The sequence below is a fragment of the Vicugna pacos genome, chromosome 17, assembly GCF_048564905.1.
Source record: "Vicugna pacos chromosome 17, VicPac4, whole genome shotgun sequence".
NCBI lineage: Eukaryota > Metazoa > Chordata > Mammalia > Artiodactyla > Camelidae > Vicugna > Vicugna pacos.
Window position 1 is genome coordinate 1144710 of NC_133003.1, and position 13126 is coordinate 1157835.

At 41.2% G+C, this 13126-nt stretch overlaps 1 pseudogene; it reads right to left on the reverse strand.

Annotated features, from left to right (window-relative positions):
• The window catches only part of LOC102526683 (E3 ubiquitin-protein ligase HERC2-like), a 224239-nt pseudogene that overhangs the window by 13762 nt on the left and 197351 nt on the right, over window positions 1-13126 (reverse strand).

A 13126-nucleotide genomic window follows, 5' to 3' on the forward strand; every position in this document is an offset into this window, starting at 1 on the left:
CCCCAAAGCAGGTGAGAAATTCGTCCTAATGGTGCTTGCCACTGATACAGGTAATTAAAGGCTGAGCACACAATACATGGAAACAAATTCACAGGGTGCTGTATTCCTCTGGACGCTTCTTACACTGTCCCAAGAGAACCTAGACCAGGCAAGCCTGCCACAAAATGATCAATCAATACTCTTTTGCAGGTAGGCTGAGACCATGGTCATGATTTTTCATGGTAGACATGGAAAATTAACATTTTGGTCCATAAAAGTACTTGCTAGCTAATTAACAAAAGTTACTTTTTCCTTAAGAAAAGAGAAAGACTTTTCTTCTTACAGTCAACAAAACTCAATCACAAACTAAAGCCAGAAGGCAAAGTATAAAACCCTGGTCAACCAACACTGGCCCAGAATACCTTTTTTTTTTAAGTAAACCAGCGAACTCTCACCACACTGTTCAGCACCATGGTACTGTTTCTCAAGCCGACTTGTTTCAAAACACACACCAGCACTGGTCCAAAAGTGAAGAGCACAGACTCTTAGCCAGGCTGCTGCAGTTTGAAATTTGTTAAGTACTGAGAACAGCTCTGGCGTTGATAGCTAGCTTAACATCTGCTGCAGTCACCGCACTGACAGTTCAGTCACGATGAAGAGATGAGCACCCTTCTTGTGGAGTGTACAACCTCTACCTGAATGTCGCACGGATTCTGCAAACTAAAGACAACAAAGCTCAATTCCCCCCAAAATAGAAGCTCCACTTCTGTATTCTCCCACAGCGAATGCCACTGTCTCCCACCGAGGCAATCAGAATCAAGGCTCTGGGAGTCACAGTAGAGTTCTTTTCATCCACAGACCACCTCACACAAGTAACAGCCCCGTCTTGCTGACCCCACTTCCCGCAGAACACTCGGATACCACCTCTCCTTCCCGCCTCTGTCACCCCATGCCGCACTCAGACAACTGCAACAGATCCCTAACAGCTCGCTCTGTCTTTACCTTGCCCATCTGCAATTCTGTATTTCTTCAGTGAGATGGCTACAGTGGCCTTTCTAAAGTGCAAACCTCAAGTCTTCACCCCTGCTTACACGTGCACATCACCTGAGTTAGCTCTGCTTTTAGACCTCAGCCTCTGTCCCCTCCTTCACAGCATGAGGCCCTTAACTGACCCAGAGTGTATGACTGATAAACATCTGCTGAACATGTAAAAGGACCACGTCTTCATGGCAAATGGGGTAACTTGTCTAAACAACTCATTAATCAGAATTTAAAATACATTCAGTTAACTCAATTATGTGGAGCAACTCTGTTCAGTTTAAAAGGGGGTGTGGATTATATCTGAAGGAAATAGTAGATGCTGTGCACAAAGACAGTTAGGAAATAATATATAACCTGGTACTGTTTGCAATAGCAAACAACTGGAAATCTAAATCTCAAATAATTGGTGCGGGGGTGGGGGGGTGTATGCTTAAATCTCTGCATGTTAAAAACAAAAGAAAACTGGGAAGGAATATAAATAAATAAAAATATATATGAAAAGAACTGAGGTCCTTGATATACAAACAACTCAGAAATAGACAGTAAAAAGACTAAGGACCTGTGTCGTAAAGACAGGCACTCTGGGCCCTAGTTTCCCTGCCTACAGCAGAGGTGTTATTACACTAACCCCAGTCCCTTAGGTCTGTCACAAAGTTTAAATGAGATACCACAAGTAGACACGCAGAATAGAACCCGGCACATAATAACCACTTCTTAAAAAAGATTAATTTTGATTTCTATTATCAGTGCTATTATTAAATACTATGTTTAAACTTGTTTGTTATACATATAAAAATACAGAAATCAGAATACAACTTAAACAATTATCATCAACTGAACTTGTCAGGCAGGAATAATAAAAACTGCCGTCTTCCCAGAACCACCCCACCACTAATTCACGACCCCTCAGTCAATGCTGAATTCTCTCTCCCCAAAAAGTCATTAGCATCCTGACCTCCATAATCAGATTAGTTTTAACTTTATGTAAGTGAATTTGTTTAAACAAACTACAGTTTGCTCATTATCATTATTTTATAGTACCCCACTGTATGAACAGGTAACAATTTATTTATCCATTCTTCTTTTGACTGACATTGCGTTATTTCCAGTTCAGAGCTATTAAGAATACTGCCACTGGGAAGATTTTTGTTATACATCTTTCTGCATATACAGAGATGCTGTCCTATATTTTGTTTTTTATCTAATTTTTCCCTAGCAGTTTATGAAAATTCCCTGTGCTCCGCTCCATTCCTTCACCAACACCTGGAATCATCAGTATCTCTAATTTCAGCCACAATAGTGTATTGGTACTCCATTGTGATTTTAATGTGTTTTCCTGATGACTGTGAGCACCTGTTCATTTATTTACTGGACACTTGTGTGAAATGCCCAGATTGTTTTTCTCCTCTTCTATGAAGAGTCTTTTTCGTACAAATGTCTACATTTTTTAAAAAGTCTATTTTTAACATATTTTGGATGTAAGCCCTTACTGATTACAGATGCTTTGCACTGTCACTCTCTTAGTGTTATTTTTTTATGAATGTGATCTCTTAATTTTACCAACTTTTGATTTAAAGTTAGTTCTTTTGTTGCTGTTTTAAGAAATCTTTCCTTATATCAAAGTCATGAAGAAATTCTATGTTATCTTCCAAAAGTTCAGTTTTACCATTCACACCTGGAGACGGGTAATGCCCTTAGATCTGATTTCTGTGTTTGTGATAGCAATCAAGTTTCACTTTTCCCAGAATGGACATCCAATTAACTAGGAACCAATTGTTAAAAGGACAAACTTTCCCCAATGTCCTGTAATGTCATCTTTATCATAAATCATACACCCACATATGCCTGGATCTGTTTTTGGATTCTTTGATCTGCTGGATACAGACTTACCTAGATTTCTTATGTCTTTGCCTAAAAACCAGACATTGTCTAAATTATAACAGATTCAGAATTTTAAATATCTAGTAGAGAATTTTGTTCTTCTTCAAGAATGTTTTGCCTACCCTTAGCCTTTTGTGTGTCCATCTATGTTTTAGAATTAGCTCATCAAATTCACCAAAATAAACAAACTCATGCTGGGGTTTTGATTGAATCTACATTATCTCAAACAGTGCTGTCCAACAGAAAATTCTGCAATGATGGATTTGTCTGCACTGTTTAATAAGTGACTACTAGCAAAACTGGGGACTTGAATAGTTTTTTTTCCCTCTTCCCTTTGCCCTAGTCTCCTTGCTGGGACCTCCAATACAGTGGTGATTAGAAGAGGAGATCAGGTGCTATTGCCTTATTCCCAATCTCAGAAAGAAATCTTTCAGTATCTCTTCAGTACTGTGGTTGCTGTAGGTATTTAACTGAGAACGACTATCAGGTTAAAGAAATTCCCTTTAATCCTAGTTTTCTAAAACTTTTTCCTCAAACAGATGCTGAATTTTATTAAATGCTTTTTCTGCATCCATTGAAATGACATGAGTTTTCTGATTTACTCGGCTAATGTGGTGAACTACACTGATTGGTTTATGAAGAGTAAGCCATACACTGTGCATTCCTGGAATTCAATTTGGTCATAATTATCCTTCTGTAGTAAATTCACTGGTGAAATCATCTGGACTTGAAGTTTTCTTCGTGGGTAGATTTTTCAATTAAAGGTAATATGTCTTTAATATGACCATTCAGATTTTATATTGGAGAGGGAGGAAAGAAAGAAAAGAATAGAGAAGAGAAAAGAAACAAACGTTGGTGAGGATGTGGAGAAACTGGAATCCTCATATATTGCTGAAAGAAATGTTACATGGTGCAGCCACTATAAAAAACCTGTTAGCAGTCCTCCCCAAAGTTAAAGAACTACCTAATGACCCTGCAATTACACTCCTAGTTTTGAAGACAGGGACTGAAACAGATTCATACACCAATGTTGACAGCAATGTTATTCACAAGAGCTGAAAGGTACAAACAACCCACATGTCCATAATAGGTGACTGGATAAACAGAATGTGGTATATACATACAATGAAATATTACTCAGCCACAAAAAGAAATGAAGTTCTGACACATGCTATGACATGGATGAACCCTGGAAACACAATGCAGATTGAAATAACTCAGACACACAGAAAATCAAATTTTGACTGGTTTCACTTTTAAGAGGTACCTAGGGTTGTCAAATTCAGAGACGGAAAGCAGATTAGAGGTTGCCAGGGTTGGTAGAGGGAAGAAAGAGGACTTATTCCTTAATGGTTCCCTTCCTAATTTGCAGTGGTGAAAGGAGTTTAGAAATAGTGGGGTTAATGTGCAAATTCCTGTAATTATACACTTAAAAGTGACTGAACTGGCAAATTTTATGTTGTCTATATTCTGCCATAGTGATAAAATAAATAATAAAAGACACACAAATAAAAAGACTCCCTCTCCATCTCTCCAATTCCAAATCCCATCCAACAAAACATTTACTAGTTTCTTGAGATCTTTTTACTGTTTTTCTATGGAAATACAAGTGAACAAACCCCACTATTCTAGCTCCAGAGACCCCCTCATTGCTTGCAAAAAACTAGTAATTCACCAGGCGGGTAGGACCAGCTTTCCTGTTTCACTGTGCACAGAGCACAGTGCTCACCATTTAAGCATAAGCTTTGAAGATCAAAACTAAGTAACTTTGTTTCCACAATAATTATCTCACTAATAAATTTTGTGGAAAGAGAACATAATCATTTACCATACGTGGGTCATTTGTTCTGCCAAATATATGCCTGGTGTTGTGTTTCCTAGTTTTGAAACACATTTCACAAAAATCAAAGTCGTCACAGTACTTGAACTGAGATCCATTGATAGGAAACATCTCACAGCCATCACACCTATTTTTTAAATAGCCATTGGTTGATAAGAAAAAGATGAGGTCATTTGTTAAACTTGATTCCAGAGAAAGCCATTCCTCCCAAACAAATCTAGCAACATAAAAATTAAAACTCACGTGATACCAGGATGGACACTGGGTACCAACTACATGTCTGATGAGAGCGCAGTTCAGTGAGACTGAGGGAAGTTGACAATAACATCTTTCCCACTGGCACTGACAGCTAGGACAGAATAGAAATTGTCTGGAACACCTCTTTCACCAATAAAAACTGAAAATTAAAATTAAAACTATACCTAACCACGTGATATTATATTACAGTTTTCTGTGTTGTACAAAAAGAACTTCTCTCTGGGAGAGACACACTAAGATACTTCTGGGTCAACTAACACATGATGGCAATCAGGGATTAGCTTCAAAATAATGGAAGCAGGGGACCATGGATGAACAGTTTGGCCAGGAGCTGACAACTGCTCAAGTCAGGTAATAGGCACATGGAGGCTCATTATACTATAATCTCGACTTTTGTATCTGTTTGAAATTATCCACTTATTGAAGGTTTATTTGCTTGTTTTTAATTACACCAACCAAAAACTCCATTCAGTAACTTAGGGAATAAAAATTATATTAATAACGTTAAGGTAGCTCTTGCCCTTTGGTGAAAGCTACTGAAAACATTAACTTCTAAACCAAGTTGTTACTTTTGAAATTTATCTTTGTTTTGATTTGTAAAGCTTTTAAGAATCTCTTAAGTGAAGCAAAATGTTAAACAAAAATAAAATGTTAAATAAGCCATTTGTTCTTAAGTAACTTAAGGAACTCTAATATCCCTGCCCACTGAGGAAGTACCACCACTGCGGCCATTTCTAATCTAAGCTATCTGGCAGAAAGATGGCTTTCCACAAAGCTGAAACAAAACAAAGCAAAAATGGCACTGAAAGAGTTCAAAGACAAAATAAAATGCATATATTTAATTATTTTTCTTGCAACTGTTAAAATGGACACATAGTATGCCATGTGATTTGAAATCTCAACAATATCACATTAAATATAAACTGAGGAGAATTTTGTGTTTCCAGGTCTTAACACACATCATTTCTGCATTTCCATTTCTTAAACTCAGTCCTAAATTTTTATACAGCATTAATAAAAAGAGAGAAAAACAATGAGGGAGCTGGCCATTTGGCAGAAGGACTGACAGAACAAGAACCCCAATATGAGACAAGGTCAGCCTGAGACTGTGACAGATCGAGATGAAAACAAAACCACTCTAACATGTCCAGTCACATCCAATCGAATCCCAACCACAGTCCCCTCCTGGCGAGTATGACCGACTGCTTCCCTGCAAGGCATGACCTCATCCTGACTCAGTATTTCTGCCCTCCAGGGAATGTTTATTAACACACCCATTCTTAGAATTATCCCAATTCCTTGACATCTCCCCCAAATACTCAATGCAAACCCATTAGACTTTGTCACATTCACACACTTACGGAGACACCGCATTCTCCATCGTGCGTTCTCCCATGATGCAGGGAGTTAACACACCTGACTCCTCAACAGCAGGGCTGCTCCTGGTCGTGAGGGCACTGACAAGCAGAAGGGCACTATTTTTATATCATAAGGTGTGCTTAATTCTTGTTTTTCCTGCCCTAGTTTACATCAGTTGATGAAAAGCCAACACCCAGCGCTTTCCTGCCTAGGTACTATGATCTTTCACAAGCCCCACATTTTGCTGAGTCACAGACCACCACTTGTATTTCAGTGTCAAGACTGAGGCTTTCACATGAACTTTACCACCAATCTTGCCTTTGTGTGAGGAGAACTTGGTGGAGGGCAGCCTAGAGATGCCAATAAAAAATGAACTACAGTTAGCATTCATTTCTGGGAACTCTAAAGACCTCATTCAGAAGCAGATGAAGAATGTTCTTACCTACAAGTTCCACGTGAATGAACCTAACCCAGTAGGTGCTCCTTTCTGCTGCCAATCACACTGCACACTGAGGTCAATGTAATCCATCTCTATCCAACTTGATAATTTTGCCCACATCTCCTTCACAAACTTCTTCATCTGTTCAACAGCATCTAACCATCATTCCTACCTAAAATTAAAATTAAATGTAAAAAGTCTAGTCCAGTGTATAGATGAGTGATCAATTTTAAGTAGCATTATTCTATTTCTAAGGAAAGTTCCTCTAGCACCCAGTATGATCTCAAAATCATTTCTCAACATATAGAACCAGGGCTCTTTAGAAAACTGCCTGTCTTGATCTCTAGGGGAGGAAATACGTAACATGAGCCTAGGTCCATGTGTGCCATAAAGCAAGGGAGCACTAAAAAACTAATGGCTCCACACAAAAACTACTAAAGCTGATAAATGAATTTGGCAAGGTAGCAGGATACAAGATTAACATACAGAGATCAGCTGCATTTCTTTATACTATCAATGAAATATCAGAAAAGGAAAGTAAAATTTAAAAATCTTTTTTAAAATCACATGAAAAACAAAGACAAAAAAAACTTGGGAATAAACCTGACCAAGGAGGTGAAAGACTTATATGTGGAGAACTACAACACACTGATTAAGGCAATCAAAGATGATTTAAAGAAATGAAAAGATATCCTATGCTCTTGGATTGGAAAAATTAATATTGTTAATATGGCCATACTATCCAAAGCAACCTATAGATTTAATGCTGCCCCTATCAAATTACCCAGGACATTTTCCACAGAACTAGAACAAATAATCCTAAATTTTATATGGACTCCCAAATGACCCAATGGCCAAAGCAACACAGAAGAAAAAGAACAAAGCTGAAGGAATAACCCTTCCAGACTTCAGACAATACTACAGAGCTACAGTAACCAAAACAGTGTGGTATTGACATAAAAACACACATGTGGATCAATGGAATAGAATACAGAGCCCAGAAATGAGCCCAGAGACCTACGGGGTCAATTAATCTTCAACAAAGGAGGCAAGAATATACAATGGAGAAAAGACAGTCTCTTCAGCAAGTGGTGTTAGGAAAACTGGACAGCAGCATGTAAATCAATGATGTTATTTAGGACACTTCCTCACACCATACACAAAAATAAATTCAAAATGGCTTAACGACTTAAATATAAGAGAGGACACCATAAAAATCCAGAAGAGAACATAGGTAAAACATTCTCTGACATAAATTGTAGCAATGTTTTCCTAGGTCAGTCTCCCAAAGCAACAGAAATAAAAGCAAAAATAAACAAATGGAACCTAATCAAATTTACAAGCTTTTGTACAACAAAAGAAGCTAACAAAAATAAAAAGACAGCCTACGGGATGGGAGAAAAGATTTGCAAATGATGCAAATGATAAGGGCTGAATTTCAAGAATATACAAACAGCTCAAACGGTTACCAGAGGGACAAGGGGGTAGGAAGGGTAAGTTGGGACTCTAAATACTAACTACTAATGCTAATACTACTAGTACAGATACTAAAATAGATAAACAACAAGGTCCTACTGTACAGCCCAGGGAACTACATTCAGTATCTTGTAGTAACCTGTAAAGGAGAAGAATGTGAAAAGGAATACATGCATATGCATGGATGACTGAAACAATACGCTGCACACCAGAAACTGACACAGCATTGTAGACTGACTATACTTCAATTAAAACAAAAAAAAGATCAGTGGGTTCCCACATGATCAAGAGGAAAAATGGCTAGAACACATCAAATCCATAATAGCCAATAAATTCATCATAATGATAATAGACAAAACAAAGGTTCTTGGTCACCTTTACAAGTACCAGGGCACCAATTCATCATTCTGAAAATTGGTAACGCAAGCAAGCAAGCAAACAAAAAACAGCCACTATTCTGCCTTTCCTATGTGAACTATATTATAGTGACCAGAGTTCATAAGAAAGTTTTTTTTAAAAGGACACAACTCCAGCTAATAAATTTGGGAGGGATGACAAAGTTTGTGATGGATCTAGAAGGCAACATGAACAACATTAACAGAGAATAGATGGTGACGACCAGCGACGCTGCGTGCTGGCCCCTACGATACATTCCTGCTCAGGGGCAGCCTGAGCCCAACCACCCTGCAGCCCTCACTCTGACTGTACAGGAGACACAGAGGAGAGGGAGGAAGACTGTGGGCCGATGTAGTTTTAGCACAAATGAATGGCATGATAAGGAAAAAAGGAGGGAGGAACTATTCTAGGTTAAAAAACACTTCTGGGACCGATCAGCCAAATGTAAGGTATATGATCTTGTTAGTATAAAAATTCAAAGGAACTACTATAGAAAGCCGTTTTTGAGAAAACTGGGAAATCTGAGCAAGCATTAGCTATGAGATGACAGTGAGGAATCACTGTTTACTCTGTCAGGCAATGTTAGGTAACTGTAAGGTCATTATGTTACAAATAAAAGCCTTATCTATATGGGACACATATCGACATATTAACAGGTAGAATGAGATGATTTCTGGGACTTTCTCTGAAGTGTACTAACTAGAAAAGAATTAAAGCAGGAAAAGGAAGGATTTAAGGTTGAAAAAACATAAGTAAGTTTTTAAAATTAGATGGCAAAGAGAATGATATTTTTTACAAAAGATGGAGCAGTGTACAACTCAGTGGCAACTCAGTGGTAGAGTGTGTGTTTAGCATGCACAAGGTCCTGGCTCCAATCCCAGTGTCTCCATTAAATAAAATAAACCTAACTACCTCCATCTCCCCTCAAAAGCAAAAATAGGCCGTGGAAGTGTCCAAAAGGGGGATGACCAAGAAGCACAGGACCCTGCGCCACGTCACTACGGACAAGCCCCCTTTTGTTCTGTGGTGCTGGCCCCCCGATCTGCTGCTCCTCTGTCCTCTCTCCAGATGCAGAGGCCTCCCTGCTGGCTGCTATGCCCTCCTCTGCCAGGCCTCTGATTTTCTGAGATGCTCACACATCTGTTGAGTGAAAACCTAAGCCAGACTCCAGCCTGAGACCATTACTCACCTGATTATTCTGAATCACATACACAGCATAATCATCATTACTCAGGAAATCAGCCCGTTTTTCATTAAGTCTAGCTCTCGGTTACGACAGCACCGGTAGACTACAAAAGAGAAACACATTTCTAAAAATGGTGAACCAGATAAATCTACTTAAAGAAGTATGTGAAATCTCTAACATAAAAAAAGAAAGCATGAAATATTATGCTGTGTTTTCACTGTAAAATTCTTCATTTTTACAAGATTAATGGCAACAGCACAGTAAGCAGAACTAAACTGAAAACCTTAAAGTACAGAAAATTTCTGAGGCATTTCCAAATGAATCCTGTGAAACAACTCACTCAAATCAGAAGTCAATGTGTCATATAAATAATGATTTTTTAAGAGGGAGGGTATAGCTCAGAGGTAGAGTGCGTGCTTAGCATCCTAGAGGTCCTGGGTTCAATCCCCAGTACCTCCATTTAAAAAAAAAGATTTTTTAATAACATCTCCTCTCATGGCTACCGAACATCATTCGATGTTGGAACAAGGATCTGTTTTAAAGCTAAAAGTAATTAAGGCACAGAACACCCACGTAGCAATTAGGAGCCTCCCCATGTGCCTGGCAAAACCAGAAGGGCCTCATGAGGCAGCATGGAGGAAATCAGAGCTCAGGACAGATGGCATGAGGGAGGCACTGACCACAGCGTAGGCCGTGTCGTCCACATCCTCCACCACCTCCTCGTCTGAACACTCCTCAGACCCCGTCTGCGTCCTAGAGATCCATGACCTGCGTGTCAGCATTGTCTAACAGCGGCCCAACCATGGCCTCCATGCCCAGGAGCAGGCACACACGGCACCATGCGGTGAGGACCGCATGCCCAGCTGCGCATGGGCCTCTGACGGCCACATTTCCCAGGAGGCCTACGAACAAATAGATGGGCACCTTAAGCTGGAACACCCCTGGGGAAAATGCAGTACCTGGCAAGCCAGCAGTGTTCCCAGGGGTGCCTGTGGGTGAATTGAGTGCAAACTCGATGTTCCTTCTAGGGAATCCCATTTCCATGAGCTGGATCACAACAGGCAGAGCAGGACCCGGTGACGGCTGGTTCTTCTTCACTCTGATGGGGTGGACGCACGGCATGGGGACAGGAGTCATGGAGCTGCAGGCTTCACACACGGGGCTCGCCAGATGTGTGGACTCCACAGCCAAACGCTGACACACAGCCAGCATGGTGGCCTAGGCAAATGGGAGTGGAGCTGAGGGCCGTCAGTTGGCGGGGAGCAGGGAGCCTAGGAAAACAGAAATTACAGACGACCACTGCCAACTGCAGCGAAGAAGTGTATTTCTATACGCAGGCCTACTGGGCATTTTTAGATGAATGGGTAAAAGCATGTTAACAAGGACAGAGACAACTTTCATAGTTTAATGCAGAGGAAAACTGTGATGGTTAAAAAGCTTCTTTGGCAGACAAAGAACCTACCTAGTAATTTAGCCAAATATCGAAGTCTGTTAAGGAAATTTCACAGCCCTGAAATCAGAGCTCTGAGTGGCAACAAGCTGAGGGAGTGAATGCAGAGTGAGGGGCTTGAGGAGGCAGGAGAAGGGGACCCCTCCCTTCCCCGTGACCAGGCTGTGCCCACAGTCTCCCGCTCTCTTCCATCTGTAAGACAGGTCGCAGACAGCACAGAGCCACCTCATGTGCCACCAAATCAACCCCCACCTACTGAGGAGTAACACAACCTCTCTGGGGGTTAAACATGGTATAAAAAAATAAGGGGACTAAAGAATGTTGGGAAGCAAATTGCAATGATTTGATGAATCCACGCATCACCAGGGCCTGCAGTTGGTGACTGCCTGCCTCTGGACGCCTCGCCCCCTCCCTTAACCACCTGAAACTCCCTGCTCATCCGCTCTACTTCTCATAGCGCTGAGGCTCGCTGTTTGTTTTAAACTGACCACGTGAGGAAGGAATTAGGGAGAAACAGAAGACATCATTGAGCCTTCCAGGGCTTAGGAAGGGTCAGAATCCTAGGGTTTTGCTGTGGAGTCTGAATAACTCCGAAGTACAGGCTCCATCCTAAAAGCTTGTAATTCAGAACCAGATCGAGCTAGGAGTTCCAGTTCTGGCAGTAAGAAGCAGTAGACTAAGCCTCTGCTGACGATAATTGTGAATTCTGGACAGAGTATTTTTAAAAAACATTTGAAGGCAGGCCCTGGAGAAAACAGGGACAGGTGTGACCCTGACCACAGGGAGGCCCGGGGCAAGCCGTGACAGGGGCGGTGCTCCTGGACCGCAGCCAGGGACCTGCCGGAGCAAGCAGGGTGTGGGAGGACCACAAAGTGCACACGCAGACTACCCGTGATTCCTTGGCTGACCACAAAGCTGAGCCCAGCATAAAGGAACTGTGGGCAGGCCCAGGGCTAGGGAGACGGCACGCGGTCCCAGTCCAACCACGTTTGAGTGCGGTGGTCATGACATAGAGGTTTCCACTGAAACCTAAGAAGACACTGTAAATCCCGTAGAATCAGAGACCAGGAACCAGGACTTAGGGCAAAACAAAAATCAGGTGTCACCAAAAAGTCTAGAATCAAGGCTCCAAGGACTGAGGAAAGCTGCCAGGCACTGAACTGTCTGCAAAAATAAAGCTCCGTGTTCTCCAGAGGACATAACAGAGCCCAGAGTCCACACAGCATAATATCCAAACCACCCAGCACACAGAAACATTGTTTAGACGTGTGTAGAAGTAGAACCAGTAACTGACTATGACCAGCAGAAAAAACTGATCAGTAGCAGACCAATGAGTGGCCCAAGTGTCAGAATTAGCAAATAAGAAATTTAATACAGCAATCAAACATATGTTTAACAATGTACAGGTATCAAGGGTGAAATGTGTTTTAAGTGACACAAAGGGTGAAGAGATGAGGACCATCAAGAGACCTGTAAAACTGTTAACACAGGAACCAAATGGAAACATGAGATCTGAAAGTATAAAAGAGTCCTTGGATGGGTTAAAGCAGATCAGACCCAGTGAAGCCGCACACCTGACCTTTAAAACAGCTCCATACAGCGAACCAAGACACACAAACAGAAACTCACAAGCAATCCCCAGATGACAGCAGCAGCCTCAGAAAGGAACAGGAGGGCAGGACAGGAAAAAACACCCGGCAGGGGCTTGGGCGACTTTAACCCAGCCTCTCACCTCAGGTGTTCAGACCTGACGAGCAGCTGGCACTCGGTGGGGGTCACAGAAGGCCCTGCACCCTCCTCCCCAGCTGCCCCCGTGCCCAG